This window comes from Mesoplodon densirostris, chromosome 9, assembly GCF_025265405.1.
Source record: "Mesoplodon densirostris isolate mMesDen1 chromosome 9, mMesDen1 primary haplotype, whole genome shotgun sequence".
NCBI lineage: Eukaryota > Metazoa > Chordata > Mammalia > Artiodactyla > Ziphiidae > Mesoplodon > Mesoplodon densirostris.
Window position 1 is genome coordinate 111690021 of NC_082669.1, and position 19254 is coordinate 111709274.

The window sequence follows — 19254 nt, forward strand, 5'->3', positions numbered from 1 at the left end:
CTGTGCGAGGGCTTTCTCTAGTGGCAGCGAGCGGGGGCCACTCTTCATCGTGGTGTGCGGGCCTCTCACTGTTGCGGCCTCCCCTGCTGCGGAGCACAGGCTCCAGATGCTCAGGCTCAGTAGTTGTGGCTCAAGGGCCCAGTTGCTCCACGGCATGTGGGATCTTCCCAGGCCAGGGTTCGAACCCATGTCCCCTGAATTGGCAGGCGGACTCTCAACCACTGTGCCACCAGGGAAGTCCAGGACTTTGTTTTTTGAATCTTAAGACCGGGGAGTGCATCTGACTTTGCATCCCTAAGTGCACAGCTGCTTCTCCTTTGTTTATGATGGAAAAATGTCCACACAGAGTATTTATCACCTTCACCATTTGCAGTGCACAGCTCAGCGGCATTGAATACATCACAATATTGTGTGACCATCACCTCTGTCTGTACCAAACCTTTCATCATCAGCATCAACTCCATCCCAGCGCACGCTAGCCCTGGGCCCCTCCCCAGATGAATTCGTCAATGGTATTCCTTTTTAAAAAAAATTGAAGTATAACTGACATACATGCAGCATTACGTTAATTTCAGGTGTACGGCGTAATGAGTCGACATTTATATATGTTGCAAAGTGATCACTGAAGTAAGTCCTGTGTCTTGAAAGGACTTTTAAAAGAAGAGAATACTTCAGATGCGACAGTACAACTAAAATAGAAAGGGCGTCCTTCCCAGACAAAGAAGGTGGATTTTGCAGATACAGTGGAAGTGCCAAGGTATCCCTTTCTGAGCGGAGAACAAATTCTGAATTTGGGTTTGTCATTCCTATGGCTGCCTTTATAATTTTACTACGTACAAACGTATTTATAAATAATGGGCAGTAGTGTTTTGCATGCTTTAAAAAAACTTTTATGTAAGTGGTATCATTCTGTTCCTGCCCAGACCTCTTCTCCCTGCTTTCTCCCCTCAGCACTGTGGTTCTAACAGGTGCCCATTTTGGGTCAGGAAGTTCTAGTTCTTCCTCTTTTGGTTCCCGCTGGAGTGGGATCCCTGGGGTGAGGACACCAACCTTTGTGGGTCCATCCTTCTCTAAAGGTAAATGTAGATTCCCAGACAATGCTGGGAAGAACATTTTTGCCAACAACTTTTGTGCACGTTGATAATTTTTCTAGGATATCAGTTGAGGGATGGGATTGCTGGGGGGAAAGCCACGGACGTTTTCTATACACAGATCTTCCCAATTTCCACTCCAAGTCTGTGAGCTTTTCAGGCTCCTCTTATACCAGCCACTCATGGGGTTTTCTTTTTCAGATAATGTATATGAAATAATATCGATGTAATTTGGGGGGCACAAAATTCATTTTATTGATGACAAAATACCAAAGAAATACATTCTCACAGTAAAGAACCAAGGCCCCTGCAGAAGTACGGGGGATAGCTGGCCTGGCCGGGGCGTTGCCATTGAAGGCCACCTTGGCTTCCCGGGGAAAGGCGGCGGGAGCGGAAGAAGTTGTAGGGCCGGGACAGGATGAGGAGCGGGGGAGAGAGGGGAGAGGAGGCCGCGGGGGGCAGCACGGGGACTGCCCGCCAGGCTTGAGGACGTGGTAGCCACTGACCGAGCCTGCTGCTCTCTCGCTACTGCTTTGGCTTCCCGGCTCCCCTCCCGACGGAGAGGGCGGCCCGGCCGAGGCTGGTCAGGTAGCTTCTACCTCTCGCCGCCCATCCCTGGCCCCAACTGGCACAGAGCAGACGGTGGCAGCCTTAGGTGAGGAGGAAGATGGCGGGACGGCTGGCGGCCCGTGGGGTGGACCGCGGCATGGGGTAGACAAAACTAGGATATGCCGGAAATAGGGAACAACAAGTTATCATCCCTTCCTGTATTGTTATTAAGGAGTCAGCAGAAGTGGATGATCAAGCTCAAAGGAGGGTGATGAAAGGTGTTGATGACCTAGACTTCTTCATTGGTGATGAAGCAATAGAACAACCTACATATGCAAAAAAGTGGCCAATCCTCCATGGTATCGTTGAAGATTGGGGCTTGATGGAAAGGTTTATGGAGCAAGTGATCTTTAAATATTTAAGGGCGGAACCTGAAGGCCATTATCTTCTTTTGACTGAACCTCCACTGAGTACTCCAGAAAACAGGGAGTATACTGCTGAAATCATGTTTGGGTCCTTCAGTGTCCAGGCTAGTACCTTGCTGTACAGGCTGTTCTTGTTGTAGCTGCATCCTGGACCTCCAGCCAAGCAGGAGAATGGACGTTGACCGGTACGGTAATAGACAGTGGAGACGGTGTCACTCATGTCATCCCTGTGGCTGAAGAGTATGTGATTGGCAGCTATATTAAGCACATTCCAACCGCAGGACGAGATCTAGCCTATTTTATTCAGCAATTGCTGAGACACCGAGAAGTAGGAATTCCTTCAGAGCAATCCTTGGAAACTGCTAAGGCAGTAAAGGAGCGCTATAGTTATGTCTGCCCAGATTTAGTAAAAGAATTTAAGTATGATACAGATGGATCAAAGTGGATTAAACAGTATACTGGAATCAATGCTTCCCAAAGAAAGAATTTTCCATTGATGTTGGATATGAGAGATTCTTGGGACCTGAAATTTCTTTTCATCCAGAGTTAGCTAATCCAGACTTTACTCAGCCTATATCAGAAGCTGTAGATGAAGTAATTCAGAATTATCCTATTGATGTCAGACGTCCTCTCTACAAGGATATTGTCCTCTCTGGAGGTTAAGCCATGTTCAGGGACTTCGGACGTCACTTGCAAAGAGATTTGAAAAGAACTGTAGATGCCAGGCTGAAATTAAGTGAGGAATTGAGCGCGGTGGTAGATTGAAGCCAAAACCTATTGACGTACAAGTCATTACACACCACATGCAGCGATATGCAGTTTGGTTTGGAGGATCCATGCTGGCTTCCACACCTGAGTTCTACCAAGTATGCCACACCAAAAAGGATTACGAAGAAATTAGACCTAGCATTTGTCATCACAATCCAGTGTTTGGAATCATGTCGTAGAATTGGCTTCATAGTTATTGGGGTTAGGGATGTGGGGAAGAAATAATCTTTCTGATTACCTGTTTTGTCTGGATGGCTGGTTTTGAGGTTATAAACTTAACTTGAAATAATAAGACGAAACATAATTATACAGGAATATTTTAATAAGCATATCGACATGCGAATGTAGAGGAGAGCCAAAATGATTAAGTGTTTTTCTTTAGATTGAATATTTGAATCTTATGTGTGACAAAAAGAAGTGGGTTTTAGTTCTTTCTGTGCCCTGGTATTTTGTATATTATTGAATTACCCAAGATTTGATGGGATTTATCGGTATGTCGATAGCTCTGTAATGCTTGAACTGTACACTCTGAAGTGTGCAATGCAAGAGCTTGTTTATATTTCATACTTTTTATACTATGAGGAAAAAAGTCAAAGAAAAACTAGTATTTGTGGGGGAAAAGGTGACCAAGTAAAGGATAAATACAAAAAGTAGCCTATGAGACTTGGCGTGCACACACACTCCTGGGACTCCAGTTATCGGAAGTGCTTGCATACCCTGTGCCCCCCAATGGTTTTCTTTGCAAGTGCCTTTGGAACTAAGAAGCTAGTATCTTGGACTAACTGATGCCTGCTAGTGCTTTCTGATTACTCGCATTCTGTTCCTCACTTTAAAGTAAAAGTAAAGACAAGACTGTTTGACCAGTATTGCAGTTCTGTAGTGTCATTTCTTATTAAAAAATGAATAATTTCATTACCTAAACTGGTATATTTAAAGCCTAACACCATTCTAATAAAGGCACAAATTTCTTCTTAATACTTGTTTTCAGCTGTTTAATCTCTTTATAAGTTAACTAATAGATCTATTTTCTTCAACAAAAAAAAAAAGTACGGGGCATAAAAGTGGAAACTTTCCCTCCCTCTGCTTCCATCTCACAAAGCTAGGACCTCTCCATCCTGGAGCTTCTAGTGGATTCACAAAGACATGCACGTGCATGTACATACACATGTATGAATATGTATATATACATATATAACATTTAATTGTATATTTATATAAAACTAAAATATTATTTAGCATAAGTAAAAAAATCTACAATGTACATTGTCCTGCAATCGTCCCCTTCAGATTTCACGTAAAATGACAGGTTTTGGTTATTCCCTGGTATTATGTTACGTGGATGTACCACTATCAACAAATGTGTCTTTTAAAGACCTTTAGCTAGTTAAAATATTAAAGCACTTCTTTAAAAAAAAAAGTAAGCAGGCTTCCCTGGTGGCGCAGTGGTTGAGAGTCCACCTGCCGATGCAGGGGACGCGGGTTCGTGCCCCGGTCCGGGAAGATCCCACATGCCGTGGAGCGGCTGGGCCCGTGAGCCATGGCTGCTGAGCCTGTGCGTCTGGAGCCTGTGCTCCGCAACGGGAGAGGCCACAGCAGTGAGAGGCCCGCGTACCGCAAAAAAAAAAAAAAAAAAAAGTAAGCAATCAGAGCTGGCTGAGCAGGGGAGGGGAGCGGCTAGCCAGAGGGCCCTCTGGGTGCCCACCGTGATGCCAGGCTGAGTCCGCCCGCCTCCTCCCCGCTTCCCCCCAGGGCTGCACCCAGCTTCCCGGCTCTTTCCCCTGTATGTTCCCCTCTGACCTTCCTCAGCAGCCAGCTGTTGGTGGGAGCTGCAGGGGGTGTCAGGCCCACATGGGGGGTTCCAGCTGGGAGGCCGGGGGAGGGGCAGATGGGCTCTGCCTGCAGCCGGGGGCGGCAGGGCCTGTGTGTGGACAGGGCCCAGGGCGACAGGTGACACGTGACTGCATTTACCTGCAGCGTACCACACTAGTCTTATCCGTACTGTAGGCAAGTGGCAGGTGTTACTGGAATAAATACTTGCTTCCAGTGCGATTGTATAGCCCACAGTCCCCGGCACGCAGGTGCCACCTCCCCGTTCATGGTGCCATGTAAGGAAGACTCCACGTGTGTGGTCCGAGACCTCCGCCTGGATGAGGGGCCGAGGGCTGACCCCTGCGCTCCTCTCTGGCGGAGACCACAGACCCACGCACGCCTCGGAGCCGGGACCTTTTCACCATCACTGGCCCCCCCTCGCTGCCCCGACGGGGACGGAGAGGGTCGAGGTTCAGACCTTCCCAAGGTCGCACAGGCAGCTGGCGTGAACCTGGAATAAACCCGCTGCCTTTGCTGAGCTCCTCCCCCTGTCTGCACTCAGCCTATTTTCCCTGTTATATTGCAAACTTCTAGAATTTGGTTTGCCCAAGAATCCGCTGGGGGGCTTCATAAGATGCAGATGACAGGAGTCCCACCAGGAGCTGTGGTTTCGTGGGTCTGGTGTGACTGGGGAATTGGAGTATTTTGTAAGAACCTCCAAGTGATACTGCCGCAGGGGGTCCTTGGATCCCGCTTTGGGACGTTCTCTCCTAGAAAGTAGGAGCCCACTGTGCTCATCTCTGCAGCCCCCAAGCGGCCCTGCTGTTTAGAGAGAAGAATAATAATTATAGTCCGATCAGAAAGCTGTTCTGAGTGATCACTGCAGGGGAGCTTAATCTGGGGCCTTAATCACACGGGCGATGGAAGAGCTGAGAACTAGAAGAGAACTGGGTGGGGTGGGGTCACGCAGAAGCAGAAGCGCTGGAAGCTGGGGCGCTGGCAGCCAGATGGTCCTGTACCAGCCTCTGGCTCAGGTGCGGAGGACCTGCCGCAGGGCAGGTGTGGGCCGGGCAAGGAGAGCGCCCAGGTTCCTCGGTCCAGCCCGTCTCCACCCCACGACAGACACTGTGGCTGCACCATCCGGGGCCTCTGCCGCGCGTCCTGCCCCATAAGGCCCCACAGGCGATGGCGTGGCGGAGGCAGCGGGCGCGCGGGAGCGACTCGGTCTCTTCCTCTGGACCAGACGCTCCATCATTCCGCCGCTGCTTCCTCAGCTTCCGCTGCCGCAGGGACAGTGTGACTGCGCTCCCATTGCACAGGGGAGGCGAGGCGGCAGCCAGGGGAGGCTGCACTGGGCGGGAGCTGGACGTGGGCCCACGTCCCAAGGTCCCCCGAGTGCGGCTCGGCTTCTCAGCCCACGTTTAGCCTGGACAAGCAGCCCGCTGTGTGGCCATTAGTGGATGGGGGTGCGTGACCGTCCCCAAGCCAGGGCAGTGCTGTGTGGAGGGGCGCCTCCTGGTCTGAGCCTTGAGAGCTGCTACCTGCCTGTCGCCCACCACAAGCCCCAGAGGCAGGGAGGCCTGGGTGCGGGCTCCGCGGCCGTCACGGGCCCCTGACCCAGGCTCGCCGTGGCCGCTGGCTCGGGCTGTCAGCCTGCCCCCTGGCTTTGGGGAGATGCTAGCTACTCCTGGGAACTGACCCCCAGGGGGCCCTGGCCCCCTATTTGGCCCTGGGCTGGACCTCCCACCTCTGTGTGCAGCAGTCTCCAACCTTTTTCCTCAGGTGCGCCCACATGGTGTGCCGGCCGAAGGGCCCGCATCTTGCTGACGGTTTGTTTCAAAGGCGCCAGGTGCCCCCGTGGCCTTCCATCCAGCGTGTCTGACCAGCCTGATGAGGGTCCTTAGTCGTGGAAGAGTTACTTTAATTTGAGAGCAGGGTCCGTCCACTTTAGGACGTGGCTGTGTAACTAGCACATTTCTAGGTGTGCACACGAAGAACCGCGGCCAGTGAAGGGGCCAGACTCTTCTCACCCGTTTCCTTTGCCTCTGTCTGCCCTGCTCGAGCCAGCGGGTGGTACTCAGAGACCCTTAATAGCCCCGGGCCCAGGCCCTGTGCCGGGAGGTGTACGTCCCCCTGCAGGCCCACGTGGGCATCGGACGCCATGCTCCATGCCCACTTGGGAACTGTCAGGCCAGGGATGTCATGACTTCCCCTGTAAGAAGTTGTACACACAAAACTCAGGTTGCCAGTCAGGGTATATTTTCTTTTCAGGAGACCAGCCTCCGGGCCGTGGAATGTGCTGGAACCCTGTCCGAGAAGTGTTGGACCTTTGGGTGGGGAGCCCTGGGCCGGGGCGGGGGGCAGTGGGACATGGCCTCTCCCACTCTCCTCCCCATGTCCACATCTGGTCGCAGCTGCAAGGACACCTGCCGGGTCCCTCCGACCAGCCCCTCACAAGTTAACTGACCTGGAGTTTTGTGCTTCCTTTTCCAGAATTATTTCGTTTGCTTCTCATCACCCCTCTGTCATTTACAGGGGAAAACACATGGGGGACAAAGGAGGAAACCGAGCCCCTGGACGAGCCGCTGTCACCGCTGCTTCCTCCTGCTTGGAGCGAAGCAAGGGGACCACTTGTCCCTCCCCCAGAGCTGCCGTTTCCCGTGATGGGGCTGCAGGGTGGGAGCCCAGGTGTCCCCAGAGTCATTCCTCGGTGTAGTGGGTTGAGCCATGTCCCCCCAAAGCTGTGCTGACGTCCTAACCCCTGGTTCCCTTGAATGTGACCTTGTTTGGAAATCGGGTGTTTGCAGATGTCATCAGGGGGTTAGGATGAGGCCCTGTAGGGAGAGGAGAAGCCGTGTGACACCAGGGTGGAGACCGGGAAAGGTACGGGCCGGCGGCACCCCAGGAGCTGGAAGAGGTGAGGAAACTCTGCCCAGAGTCTTGCGGGGAGCTCGGCCCTGCATCTCTGCGGCTCAGGCCCCAGGTGTGGTGCCCACCGCCCTTGGCGACCATGGGGACGGGAACCTGCTGTGGGGATGTAGCTGCGTGGAGGGTTTACAGATGGGATTCAAACCTTTCCAGATGCGGTCAAACATGTTCCAGGAGGGAGAGAAAGAGAGAGAGGAGGTCAGGTGCGTAGTCATCCCGCAGCTGATGGCACCTAGGGCCGCCATGGACCAGCCCACACCTAGCCTGGCTGGCGGCCCTCACGCATCTGCGTACAGCTGGCCTCCTCTGGGCATCCTGGGGACTCTGCACAGACGCGGGGACAGCCTGGTCACGCAGGGTAAGGACCCCGACTCCAGGCCCAGTTCTTCTCCTTTCATTGCAGATGGTCTCTTGAGAGAAGAGGGACACAGTGTGGTCAGTGTGACACGAGTGGTCAGAATTGCACAGCACAGAGCAGGGGGTGGGGTGACACGGCCAGAGCAGTGCAGCGTGTCTGGCCCTGGTTTGGAAGGAGGGCGGCCACCACGTTTAGTCGAAGCCGAGGGTTCCCTACGTGGCCGGCTTATCTTCCAATACAACTGATGATTTCCACTCATCCACCTTCAAAAAGGAGAATCACGGGCACTTTCTAAACACAAACAATCTTCCCCTGGAGGTGAGCCAGGCAGTTAATACCCACTGAGTCACAGCACCACGCAGCATATAAACATTGGCATCTCAATGGGAGCAATTGCACTGGACCTTGAGAACACAGCAAGCATCCTTCCTGCTATTAAGGGTATGGGGCTCTCGGGGCCTCAGCGATGCCTGGCAGAGCTCTGGTGACATTGACCTCAGGGACGGGGGTGCAGGCTGGCCGGGCTGGGTGGTGAATTTCCTCACCTCTTCCAGGTCCTGGTGGCCAGCCGGTGAGCTCTGGGCACAGGCCCTGCCTCCAGGTGGACAGGACTGGACAACAAGGAAACAAACCACTCCTGAGGGTCTGGAGCCCAGGGCTTGAGGTCCGCCCTGCGTGAGGAGGGGGACAGGCTGATTTCTTCCTGTCCTGTCTCCACAGGGGGGATCGAGGCTGTGACCTCCCAGGCGGGCCCCCATCTTTCCGGGAAGAGCAGCACAGACTCAGCCTCTGAGTTGCACTTTCATGCTCACAGCCATCAGAACGGTTTAAGAAGATAGTCCTGTAAGTTCACTACTCTATGTGAATTAGTCTGCGTGAATTGCCAGGGTCACCGGGTGCCACTGTCCCGGGAGGCCGGTCCAAGCAGCAGTGAGAATCTCCCCGTCACATCCGGGCTTCTGTACTTAGACCGTCTGACTTCTCAAGCTGTCCAGCTTCCCCACCCGCTCAGGAAGTGTACACAATCCCCCGCACTGACTGAGCTGCTTAGGGTGCCAGAATGAAGCTGGCCTCGCCGCCCCTCTCCGGGTGGGGCTGCTCCCCGCTCGCCACTTGCACGGAACGCTGGGGTTTCTCCCCTCCTCTCCCGTATCAGGAGTGGTTCTCAGGAAAGGATGAGTATCAGTCATTTACATGCTAGTGTGAATGAGCTCCAGCTAATATTCCCCCGGATTCATCCAGTAAGTATCAACCGAGAGCTGCTAGGCTGTACGTACTGGGATATGAAAACCTCGGCCCTGACCTCTGAGTTGTAGGACCAGAAGGGCCGTGGAGGGAGAGACGTAAACAGAAGTCGAGGTGGTAAGTGTGGTGTTTTTCCCAGGGCACTCCTTAGGAGCAGGGTGCCACTTAACGTGGACGAGGCTTGGTTGAAAAAGGGTTTCTGAGTCTCAAGGTTGAGGGGGAGGAGAGAGAAGGTGTGTGGGTGGGCAGAGGGCTAACACCGCCAGCCCCACCCAAGATTACCAGCCTGGAGGCTTCTGGGGGTTTGGTTTGGTGTTGCCGGGAGGGTGGACGTACAGGCTGGAGCCCGACCCTCTGCTTGCCTGGTAACTTGACAGCTGGGAGCTCGGGAGGGTGTGAGCAGGAAACCCACATAGTCTTCTCTGCTTTTTATGGGCTTGGGACAAATGCCAGTTTTGTGTGGGCTAACCCAGCAGGAAAAGATTTCTTGGGGGTCTCTGATGAGATGGGACACCCTGGGTCTGGTTGGGGGTGAGACTGGCTGAGCTGGATGGATTGGGGGCGGGAGGCGTTGGGGAAAGAGCTTCCAGCTGGACCACAGGGAGGGTGGTGGTGCGTCCAAGCAGGGTAAGGGACCAGGGGCAGGTGGGAGGCCAGGGGCTTGGGGGGCTGTGCCGGGTTCACTGTTGGATGCATTTAGGGACGTTTAGGCAATCTGACAAATTGTTCAGGTGGGTCTAAAGGAATAAAGCTATAATAGTGGGATTTTAAAGATAGAGAGGATGGGCTTCCCTGGTGGCGCAGTGGTTGAGAGTCTGCCTGCCGATGCAGGGGACACGGGTTCGTGCCCCGGTCCGGGAAGATCCCACATGCCGCAGAGCGGCTGGGCCCGTGAGCCATGGCCGCTGAGCCTGCACATACGGAGCCTTGCTCTACAACGGGAGAGGCCACAACAGTGAGAGGCCCGCGTACCGCAAAAAAAAGAAAAAAAAAAAAAAAAGATAGGCTGAAGGGGATGAAGGGCCCGGCGGGCCGCTAGTCGCTCTCAAAGCACAGCTTGGGGCGGCCTCGTGGGGACGGGCTGTGGTCCTGCCGGCACTGAGCTTGGAGGGACCAGAGGCCTCCCCGACGCCCAGGCCGCTGTAGGGCAGAGCTGTGATGGCCAGGCCTTCTCGGGGACACCAGGACTCAGGGAAGTCCGGGTCCTGCTCACGGTGGCACAGCTCGGGGGAGGAGGAGCTGGGGGCCCTGGAGGCACCCTCACTGTGGTCCCTATGGGCTCCCACCCTGGTCTGCGTCTCCTTCCAGGGCTCCTCCTGCCTTGCTCCTTTCCAGGGTCCCACTCCCGCTGCAGATAACACCCTCGGCTCTGCTGTTCCCGACGGCTCTCGTGTCCCCTGATGCCACCGCCACACTCCACCCAGTCTCTGCAGGCTTCTTCCTGCGTGACGGCTAATGACAATAACGACGGCAGTGGCCGGTGCCTGCCGAGCTCTCTCCTAAGTGGTTTACACACGTTCGCTCATCTAACCTCAAGCGCACTTCCGGGTGGGGGGGTCCCGTTCTCAACGCTCAGTTTACAGGTGAGATGACTGAGGCTCGGCTGAGTCAGGGTGGGAGCCAAGGGAGCAAGCAGGAGGCTGCAGGTGGCAGCTCCGCCCCTTTCCTTTCTGGGAAGCACAGGCAGTTGAGGCGGGACCCTCGGGTGGCTCGGCCACGTGTCCTGTCGTAGGATCCGCAGGAGTGACTGTGCCCTGGGGCCGGTGAGGAGACGGCTGAGGGCAGACAAGGCTACAGGGTCCTTGCCCGACGCCACCCGGTGGCCACCCACCTCCTGGGCCTTGCAGCTATGGGCCAGGGCAGTCCTGGGGGTGGCCCCTTGCAGGCTGGCTCTGGGATGGGTGGGCCAGGATGGGCACCTGGCCAGGTGCAGGATGGAGGCTGGGAGGAAAGCTCTGTGTCTGGCCCGGGACTGGCCCCAGTGCACAGGTGACCTGGGGAGCCTCCCACTGGCTGAGAAGGGTGGAGTTCCTGCCTTGGTTCACATCTGGATGCCCCGCTGGTGTCTGAGGGTACCCACACATCAGAGGCGGCTGGAGCCTGTGTCAGGTCACACAGCAAAGCCACAGGGAGGAGGACCTGCAGATTCCGGAGCAGGAGCTGGGCAGCTCTCTCAATACACACTCCCACGCACACACATGCACCCACACAGGCATGCACACACTCACGTCTGACTGGGGTCCCAGGTGCTCCAGGGCCTGGTGTTTCACCACTGGAACCTCGATCGCTGCCTTGTCCCCATGGGCCTCTCCCCGTGCAGGGTGGGCGCAGGAAACTGATGCCCTCAGGTGTCACCCATCACGCCCTTCTGTTGAGGAGGGACTCTTGGTAGCAACAGCTCTAAGATCTAGGAGGCTAAGGGGCCTTGGCAATGATTTTGACAGAGAAAGTGCCCCAGACGAGGAAGTGGCCCAAGTGCCTTAGGACCAGGAAGTGCCCCCAGGTGAGGAAGTGCCCCTTGCAGGCTCTCCCAGCACAGCCACCAGAGTGATCCTGTTACAACCCCAGTCCCAGTTCTCTCCCAGCCCCAGAACCCTCCAGAGGCTCCCATCTCAGGGTCAAAGCCAAAGTCCCCACAGTGACCTTCAGACCCTGCATGGCCCACCCCCTTCTCTGTCCACACCTGTTCCACCCTCTTCCCTCCATCCAGCCACAATGTCCTTCTCAGTATCTTGGCCAAACTGGCACATTCTGGCCCCAGGGCCTTTGCGCGTGCTGTGTCCTCCTCCTGGGAAGCGGGTCTCAGGTGTTGTCAGGCTTGCTTCCTGACCTCCTAGCCTCCTTCCTCGGGACTCTGTGCAGGCCTCGCTGTGAGAGGCCAGCCCTTCACCTCCCGTCCTACCTCCTCTGCGCTCTTGGCGTCCCCCACAGACCACACGGCCTCTTCGCCAGTGCTTATCTTCCATCTCTCACTAGCATGGACGCTCCAGGCTGGCAAGGATTTTTATCTGTTTTGGTCATGGTTGTATCCCAGTACCCAGAACAGTGCTCTGTTGACAAATATTTACTGGATAATTTCTCTTCAGACATCTTAGAGGGAGACTGGGAGAGAAGGGGAAATGGGTAAACCGAGGTGGGAAGAGTTTGGACCAGAGCAGCAGTGGCAGGCAGCCCAGGGACCTGTGGGACAGTGGGAGGAGGCAGAAAGGGCCGGTCACCGGGGGATCCGTCCTGCCAGCAGTGCATCTGTGAGCGGCCTTGCCAATCAAGGCCCCTGCAGCCAGAGCTGGTCAACAGGCAGCCGGGGCTCCTGAGCCCATCCTGGTGCCCGGTTTCTTGGTGTCTTGTCCCAGGGCCTCCGTACCCATAGGTGAGGTCTGTGCAGCAGCTGGGCTTCCTGCTGACCAGGGGCTTGGACCTGACTTGACCTGGGGCTTTACTTTCCCAGAGGCCTGAGCTACAGTGGACCTCAGGTCTGCATCTCACACTCCCGGCTGTGGCCCCACGTGGCTGGCCGCCCCTGTCAGCCCCTGTGGAGGCTGGGAGGGGCTGCAGCCCACACAGACTTACTTAGTGGCCTGGGGACCCCAGCCTGCCTGAACCCGTGGGTCTGGTTGCAACCCTGTTCATTCCACGGGACAGGTGAACTTGGTAGTGACCAAAGGCAGCTGAGCGGCCGGTGGGTAGCTGTGGTGCGGTCGATTGCGGTGTTTGTAAATGTGGACTTGTCCAGGCAAGTACACGCACATCACAGTTGTGAAAGTCCTTAAAAATGCCTCTGACTCCCCTCTTCTCCCACGTGGACATATGGGTACCTTATCTGAGCTACATATTTATAAATTACCTGGATCTTGGGTGATTTAGATGAGCAACTTCTACGTTAGAGTTGAGCGCTGATATTTCTTAATCACCTGGCAGACAGGTGCGGGGTGCCTTAGTCTGCTGGTCCTCTGTTTATTACTTTGCCCTTGCTCCCACAAGCTGTCCTTGGAAATTCAGAAGCGCCTGCACCAGCACCTGGGCGCTCCCCTGGGGAGCCCGTCTGGGCCCGCCCTTGGAGGGGGTCCTGAGGTCCAGCCATCCCTCCAGGTGCCCGCCTCCCCCCGCCCACCAGTGATGCCCTCCTGTGCAGGGTGCTGGGCATCTGCTCCTCTGAGGGTCGCTCCACCTGGGCGGGGGAGCTCTCAGAGGGCGTGGCTCTCTGCGTCGGAGCATCGGGTTGGGCGGGGCCGTGCAGGCCTTCCTGTCGGTGCTGCCTGCTGTGTCCAGAGACAGAGCGGCCCCTGGGCCGGCAGGCGGGAGGGGCTGCTGGGGAACAGGGAGCACAGGCAGCACGGTGCCCCGGGTGTCCTGCGTGGTCCTGAGCCGCTCGCAGGATGGCGTCTTGTTACCAACAGCAGCGGGCCAAGGAGAGACAGTTAAAGGCTCCCCTCGTCTTCCCTGCCCTTGGCTGCTGGGGGCGGGGAGCGTGGTTGTGATGGACCCACTGAGCAGCTCAGGTGAAGGCTGGGCACCAGGTACACCTGTCTGAAAGGTGAGCCTGTGGAATGGTGGTGCTTTCATCAAGGCCTCCGTCTCGGCAGTGGGCTGCAGGTTTCAAACCGTCCAGGGCTTAGATGTCAAGAAGCTGTCCGTCCGCCGCTGGGTCAGTCTGGGCCCCCACTTCCTTTGCTGTTCTGACCCGGGAACCCTGACCCAAAGCCAGCTACACAATATCAAAAATGCAAGACAGTGAGAAAGGCATGAAACATCTTAGATTTATTAGCAAAAAGTTTTTACACCACTGACCCCCTAAAGGGGACTTGGGGACCCTCCTGGATCCATGGGCCACGTTTTGGGAACCACTACATTCGTCAAAGCACATCATGATGCTGATTTCAGACTCGAGAGATGGGGAGATAGACTCAACCCCTTTGGTGATGGGAGTTCAAGGTGACATGGCAGAAGGCGAGGATGTGGGTTGGGAGGACGACAGGGAGTCAGGAAGGCCACCCACCCACAGAACTCTGGCCGAGGACCCGGTGTTGCGTGAGACATTGATCCGGGCTTGAGGCCTCTGGTGGGACCCTTTCGTCCTCCACATTCACATGTTGTTACCTGTGATCTTCTAGTATTGCTTCGCCTGGCTGGTCATCACACCTGAAAGCTAGAGAAGGGCCTTACACCTTCTCCCCACGCCCAGCTTGATCCTCGGGCGTCCAGTCTCTCTGGTGGGACATCCTCCCCCCCGGGAGCTGCCTGGGTTCAAAGCCCAGCTCCACGTCTCAGGACTGTGTGACATGGGCAAGTTAACTTTCCTAAAACTCAGATACCATCTGTAAAGTGGCGCCCCTCATATTTGCTGTGACAGTTAAACGAGACAAAGCTTGTAGAACTCCAGGCCCCTGGGACGTAGTAACCATGGTGGACTCAGCTACTGATTTCCTACCCCAGGACTCTGGTTTCACTGGAACTTGGAGGTGGTGGGGGGATGGGTGTCTTCTCCGCAGGGCCAGTGCTGAGTCATCTGTTCTTTCTAAGCAAGGCGGGAGGCTGGTTTAAAGTCACAGGTGGTATCTTTCTCTGACCTCTTCCCATATAATCTCGTGAAATACTCTGTAAAGTCATTTCTTCCCTATTCGAAGGACAGTTCAAGCTTAGTATGTTTCTATGCTCTTTCTCTGTCTTACAAAACATGTCTAAGATCTTTCTAGAAAGACCTTTGGGTCTGGATCCTGGTCCATCCTGTAGGTCTGCTTTTGCTGAGCCTGGTGACCTAGGTCAGGCTGTCCTCAGTTACCGAATGGAGAGTAGATGTCTGGCCTCCCTCTGGGGCCCTGATGACACAACGGCGTGGTCCACGTGAAAGAGCTGCGACAAAGCGTTTGAGTCATGTTAAAATGGTTACTTTTGAAGGTCACCTTTATTTTTTCATGAAAACCTCAAAGGACTTAATTTTGGTTTCTCTTTTTGCATTTTAGTCCATTTTCCCTCCTTTTTTGGACTAATTTCTCAAGAAGACATTCTGACTTCTGGTTTTCATTTTCCTCTTCCTTTTCAGATGATGCTACAACTGGTTCTGTGAGGCCGTGTGTCTTTTGGGGTTCCCTACCTCATTCAAAGCGGGACCGATGTCATGGGTTCTCTGTTATGCCTCGGCCCTTGGTGGGTGACCCAGACTTGTCCCCAGTGACAGTCATCTGTTCTTACTCAACTCTGGAAGGAAGCTCGTCTCATCTTAATGTAACAGGAGACCAAACGGGGCCGCCTGACACGTTTGCTTGTCCAGTCTCGCCTGGAACACTCAGCCCCTTGGACACTCACAGTATTGAGTCTGCTTAGAAAAAATTGGAAGAAACATTTTTTCAATCACCACCCCTTGGCCGGGTCTTGGACTACACTTACCCTACTCTCAAATCTTGTCTTTCCCTACATCCCTTATCAGTTGTGTGCAGCCATCATAGCCAAACGTAAATCAAACATCATATTTAATTTGTCTCACTGCCCCGGCTGTGAGTTCTGCAAAGACAGGACAGGTTCCATCATTTCCAGGGCTGTCGAGGATGCTGGCCAGCTGCACAAAGCAGGAGCTGCAGTTTCCACGCCTGGCTCTTCTGTTAGGTTGGGCTGGCTTCAGATATTCTAGATGTGGGACAGACAGGTGCCTTTAGGCTATCTGGGCTAGTGGTATAGATCTGTATGAGCTTTACCTGAAACTCACAATCTTCATTTCTGCAAGTCATTGCTGGAAAGTCTCCAAGCTCCTGAGCTGAAATTTCACCTCTTTCTTTTTCTTTCCTCAGCCTAAGCTGGGGACACAAGCCTGTTTCCTCAGCCACCCAGGGCGTCCCCTCCAAGGCTGAGGTCAGATGCACAATTCCCACCAGGATGTTGAGTGGAATGTCTCTCTCAGGTGAGAAAGCCAACGACTAGGGACGAAATTCTGCAAAGCAGAATGAGCAAGAGGCTTGTCCCAGCCCCCGAGGCTTTCTAAGTCCCGGAGTCATGCAGGCAGCCCCACGGAGAGGGCCCTTCCATCAGTGGTAGAGCAGCTGCGTGCAGACAACACAGGTCAGCAGGGAAGCCACAGCCGCAGCATCTCCTGAGCCCCGAAGTCCCTGTTTGTGCTCCTCAGCCTTTGAAAGATCTGGTTTTCTCTCTCTCTTCCTTCCTTCCTTCTTTCCTTATTCTATCTAAGAAGCAGTCTTTATTTCTCTCTATTTTTTCCCACTACTGATGCCCAGCATATTCTAGAACCTGAACTCAGAAGCACAGGCTCATAGCCACTTGTCTGATGTGATTTATAGGAATGTATTTTTATCATAAAACCTGGGGCCATTTGTACCTGGCAAGGGCATAGCTATAATAATCTCTGTACCTATATTTAGTAGAAAATTAAGCTATTCTTCTGGACACAATAGTTTTCCATTTCACATTGTATATATAGGTTAAACTTGGTGGTTGTTAGGCCAGATTTCCATCACAAGTATAAAAGTAATTATCTAATTAACTACTCAATCTACTTAATGATTTTTAGAAAAGGATTATTTGATCAGGTTAAGGCTGTGGACATACTGTATCTAGATTTTTCTCACATTCTTTTAAAAAACAAATTCGAACAAACACATATATTTATGGAGAAAATAGATACATGTGGTTTTTAGGATTGCCCAGATCAGTGCATTTGGATAAGGTGGGCAGTTTCTCAAGAATGACCGATGTGTCTTTATCAGTTGTTATGGGCTGAGCTGTGTCCCCCTAAAATTCAATCACTGAAGCCCTAATACCCAGGACTTCAGAATGTGACTATATTTTGGAGATGGGGCCTCACAAGAGGTAATTAAGGTACAATGAGGCCTTATGGGTGGGCCCTGATCCAGTGTGACTGGTGTCCTTATAAGAGGAGGTGATCAGGACTCAGACACACACGGAGGGACCACCACGTGAGGACACGGGGAGAGGATGGCTGTCTACAAGCCAAGAAGAGAGGCCTCAGGAGGACCCGGCCCTGCCCACACCTGGATCTCGAGCCTCCAGGACTGGGAGAGAGAAATTTCTGTTGTTTAAGCCCCCATCTGTGGTGAGGGTCCCAGCTGGAGCCGGCACCTGACCCGTGTGTGAGTCTGCTCTGTCGGCATCACAGAGCACCGCGTGGACGCGCCATGGACGGCTGGAGCACGGGGGATGGAAAACCTCACCTGTCCCAGGCTTCTTCTCATGAGACAGATAGCAGTCCATTGGCTTAAGTCCATGGAGACCCAATTCTTGGTATTTGTACCCAAATCCAGCACCTGGGGAGTCAGGATCTGGGGAGATTGTGGTCACCCCACCCCTAAATGTGGAGTAGCACAAAGCTAGGAGAGGACGGATTCAGGACGCCATCACAAAGGGGAAGATGAGAACTCATGAGGTTGGGACGAAGGAACACACCTCTTGAGGGGTGCATGAAGGGATGCAGGGGAAATTCTGAAAAACTGGAATTTGGGAATTCCCAGAGTTCTGACTCTACTAGTACTGTAGCTAAATAGCAAGGGTGGCAAAGCGGTGAGAAGGTTAGGTGATGGAGATGACTGGTCCAGCCGTGTGGTGCCACCTCCGGAAAGATAATTCGCTCTTAGGCTGCAGAATGGCACATGGCGGTCAATAACCTGCTTTGTTCTGATGAGTCAGGCCACAGGGGACAAAGTGCTCCAGGACGAGCATCTTAATTTAAGCGACGTGGACAGTGGTGCTCACCTAGCGAGGTGAGGGCAGGGAGGCCAGGCACGTAAACGTTTACACTGAAGGAAGGAGAGCTGTGGGGCTGGAAATCCTCTCCAGGAAGGTGGGATGAGCTCCTACTGTGTGGCCTTCAAGGGCAGAGCTGCCCAGCAGGAGGAGATTAGGAGCAAAGTGGGCTCGAGGTCGGGGAGAACTTTCTCGCGGCAAGAGCTCTCCAAAATCAGCAGGGGCTGCTCCACACGTAGCAAGTTTCACACCCATGGAGGTGCTCAGGGCAGGTAAGCCACGTCGAGGGTGTCACACAGAGAAGTTCAGGCCGGTGGTGGGGACGGTGGAGTTGACCTCCAGGGTCCAAGCCTTGGGATGGGGATGCTGACCAAGTGCTGGCCCAAGGGGCTGCTTATCAATTGTGCCATCAGTTGCTTATTTATTGGGATTCGCTGGGCCCTCCGCCAGGTTGGGGTGGGAATGCAAAGAAAGACAGAACACGGTTCGATCCACTGTTGTACGTGACCACGTGGGACGGAGTCCCGTGAGAAGACTGTTCCCAGAAGCTGGTGGCCAGTGGGTGCTGGGCTGGACACTAAGGAAGGGGTGGCAGGGGTTTCATCTGGGCTTCAGGACACCTGGCTCCACACAGAAAGGGAGGAGGTGTGGAGGGGCTTCACACAGCATGGGGAGAGAAAGCCGGGGCCCGCCTACCTGGGCGGAGCTCTCTGTCACCCAAGGCCAGCGTGGGAAGGTCTCCTGGGGTCGAACTCTGGAGGACCTTGACCCCAGACAAGGGGCCCAGCGGACTGCGATGAAATCAAATACTCAGGAGGTCAGATACTCAGGGTTCTCAAACGGTTTTCTCTGGGCTGGAAATAAGCTTCTCAAACCTCGAGGCCAGCACAAATGAGGATCAACTGCACTGCCGTGTCCACAAGCTGTGACCCCTGAGGGCTTCGCATTCACTGAGGCAGGTGGCTGCATGGGCAGGAGGATGTGAGCTAAGTTGAAAAACATTTTTAAGTGGCATTTTTTTTTTTTTTTTTCGGTACGCGGGCCTCTCACTGCTGTGGCCTCTCCCGTTGCGGAGCACAGGCTCCGGACAGGCAGGCTCAGCGGCCATGGCTCATGGGCCCAGCCGCTCCGTGGCATGTGGGATCTTCCTGGACCGGGGCACGAACCCGGCAGACTCTCAACCACTGCGCCACCAGGGAAGCTCTTAAGTGGCTTTTATCTAAGTATAAGTTACACGCATAGAGTTCACTTCAAGTGCACAGGTCAACGGCGTGTGACACAGCTTTAGGGTTGTGCGCTGTTACCACAATTCAGTTTTAGAACATCCACTCCATCTGCCCCAAATATCCCCCGTGCCTGTTTGAAGTCACTCCCC

At 54.2% G+C, this 19254-nt stretch overlaps 1 pseudogene; it reads left to right on the top strand.

Moving 5' to 3' along the window:
* Window positions 1-1758: 1758 nt before the first annotated feature.
* Window positions 1759-3093, top strand: LOC132495995 (actin-related protein 3-like; annotated as a pseudogene).
* The last annotated feature ends 16161 nt before the right edge of the window (window positions 3094-19254 follow it).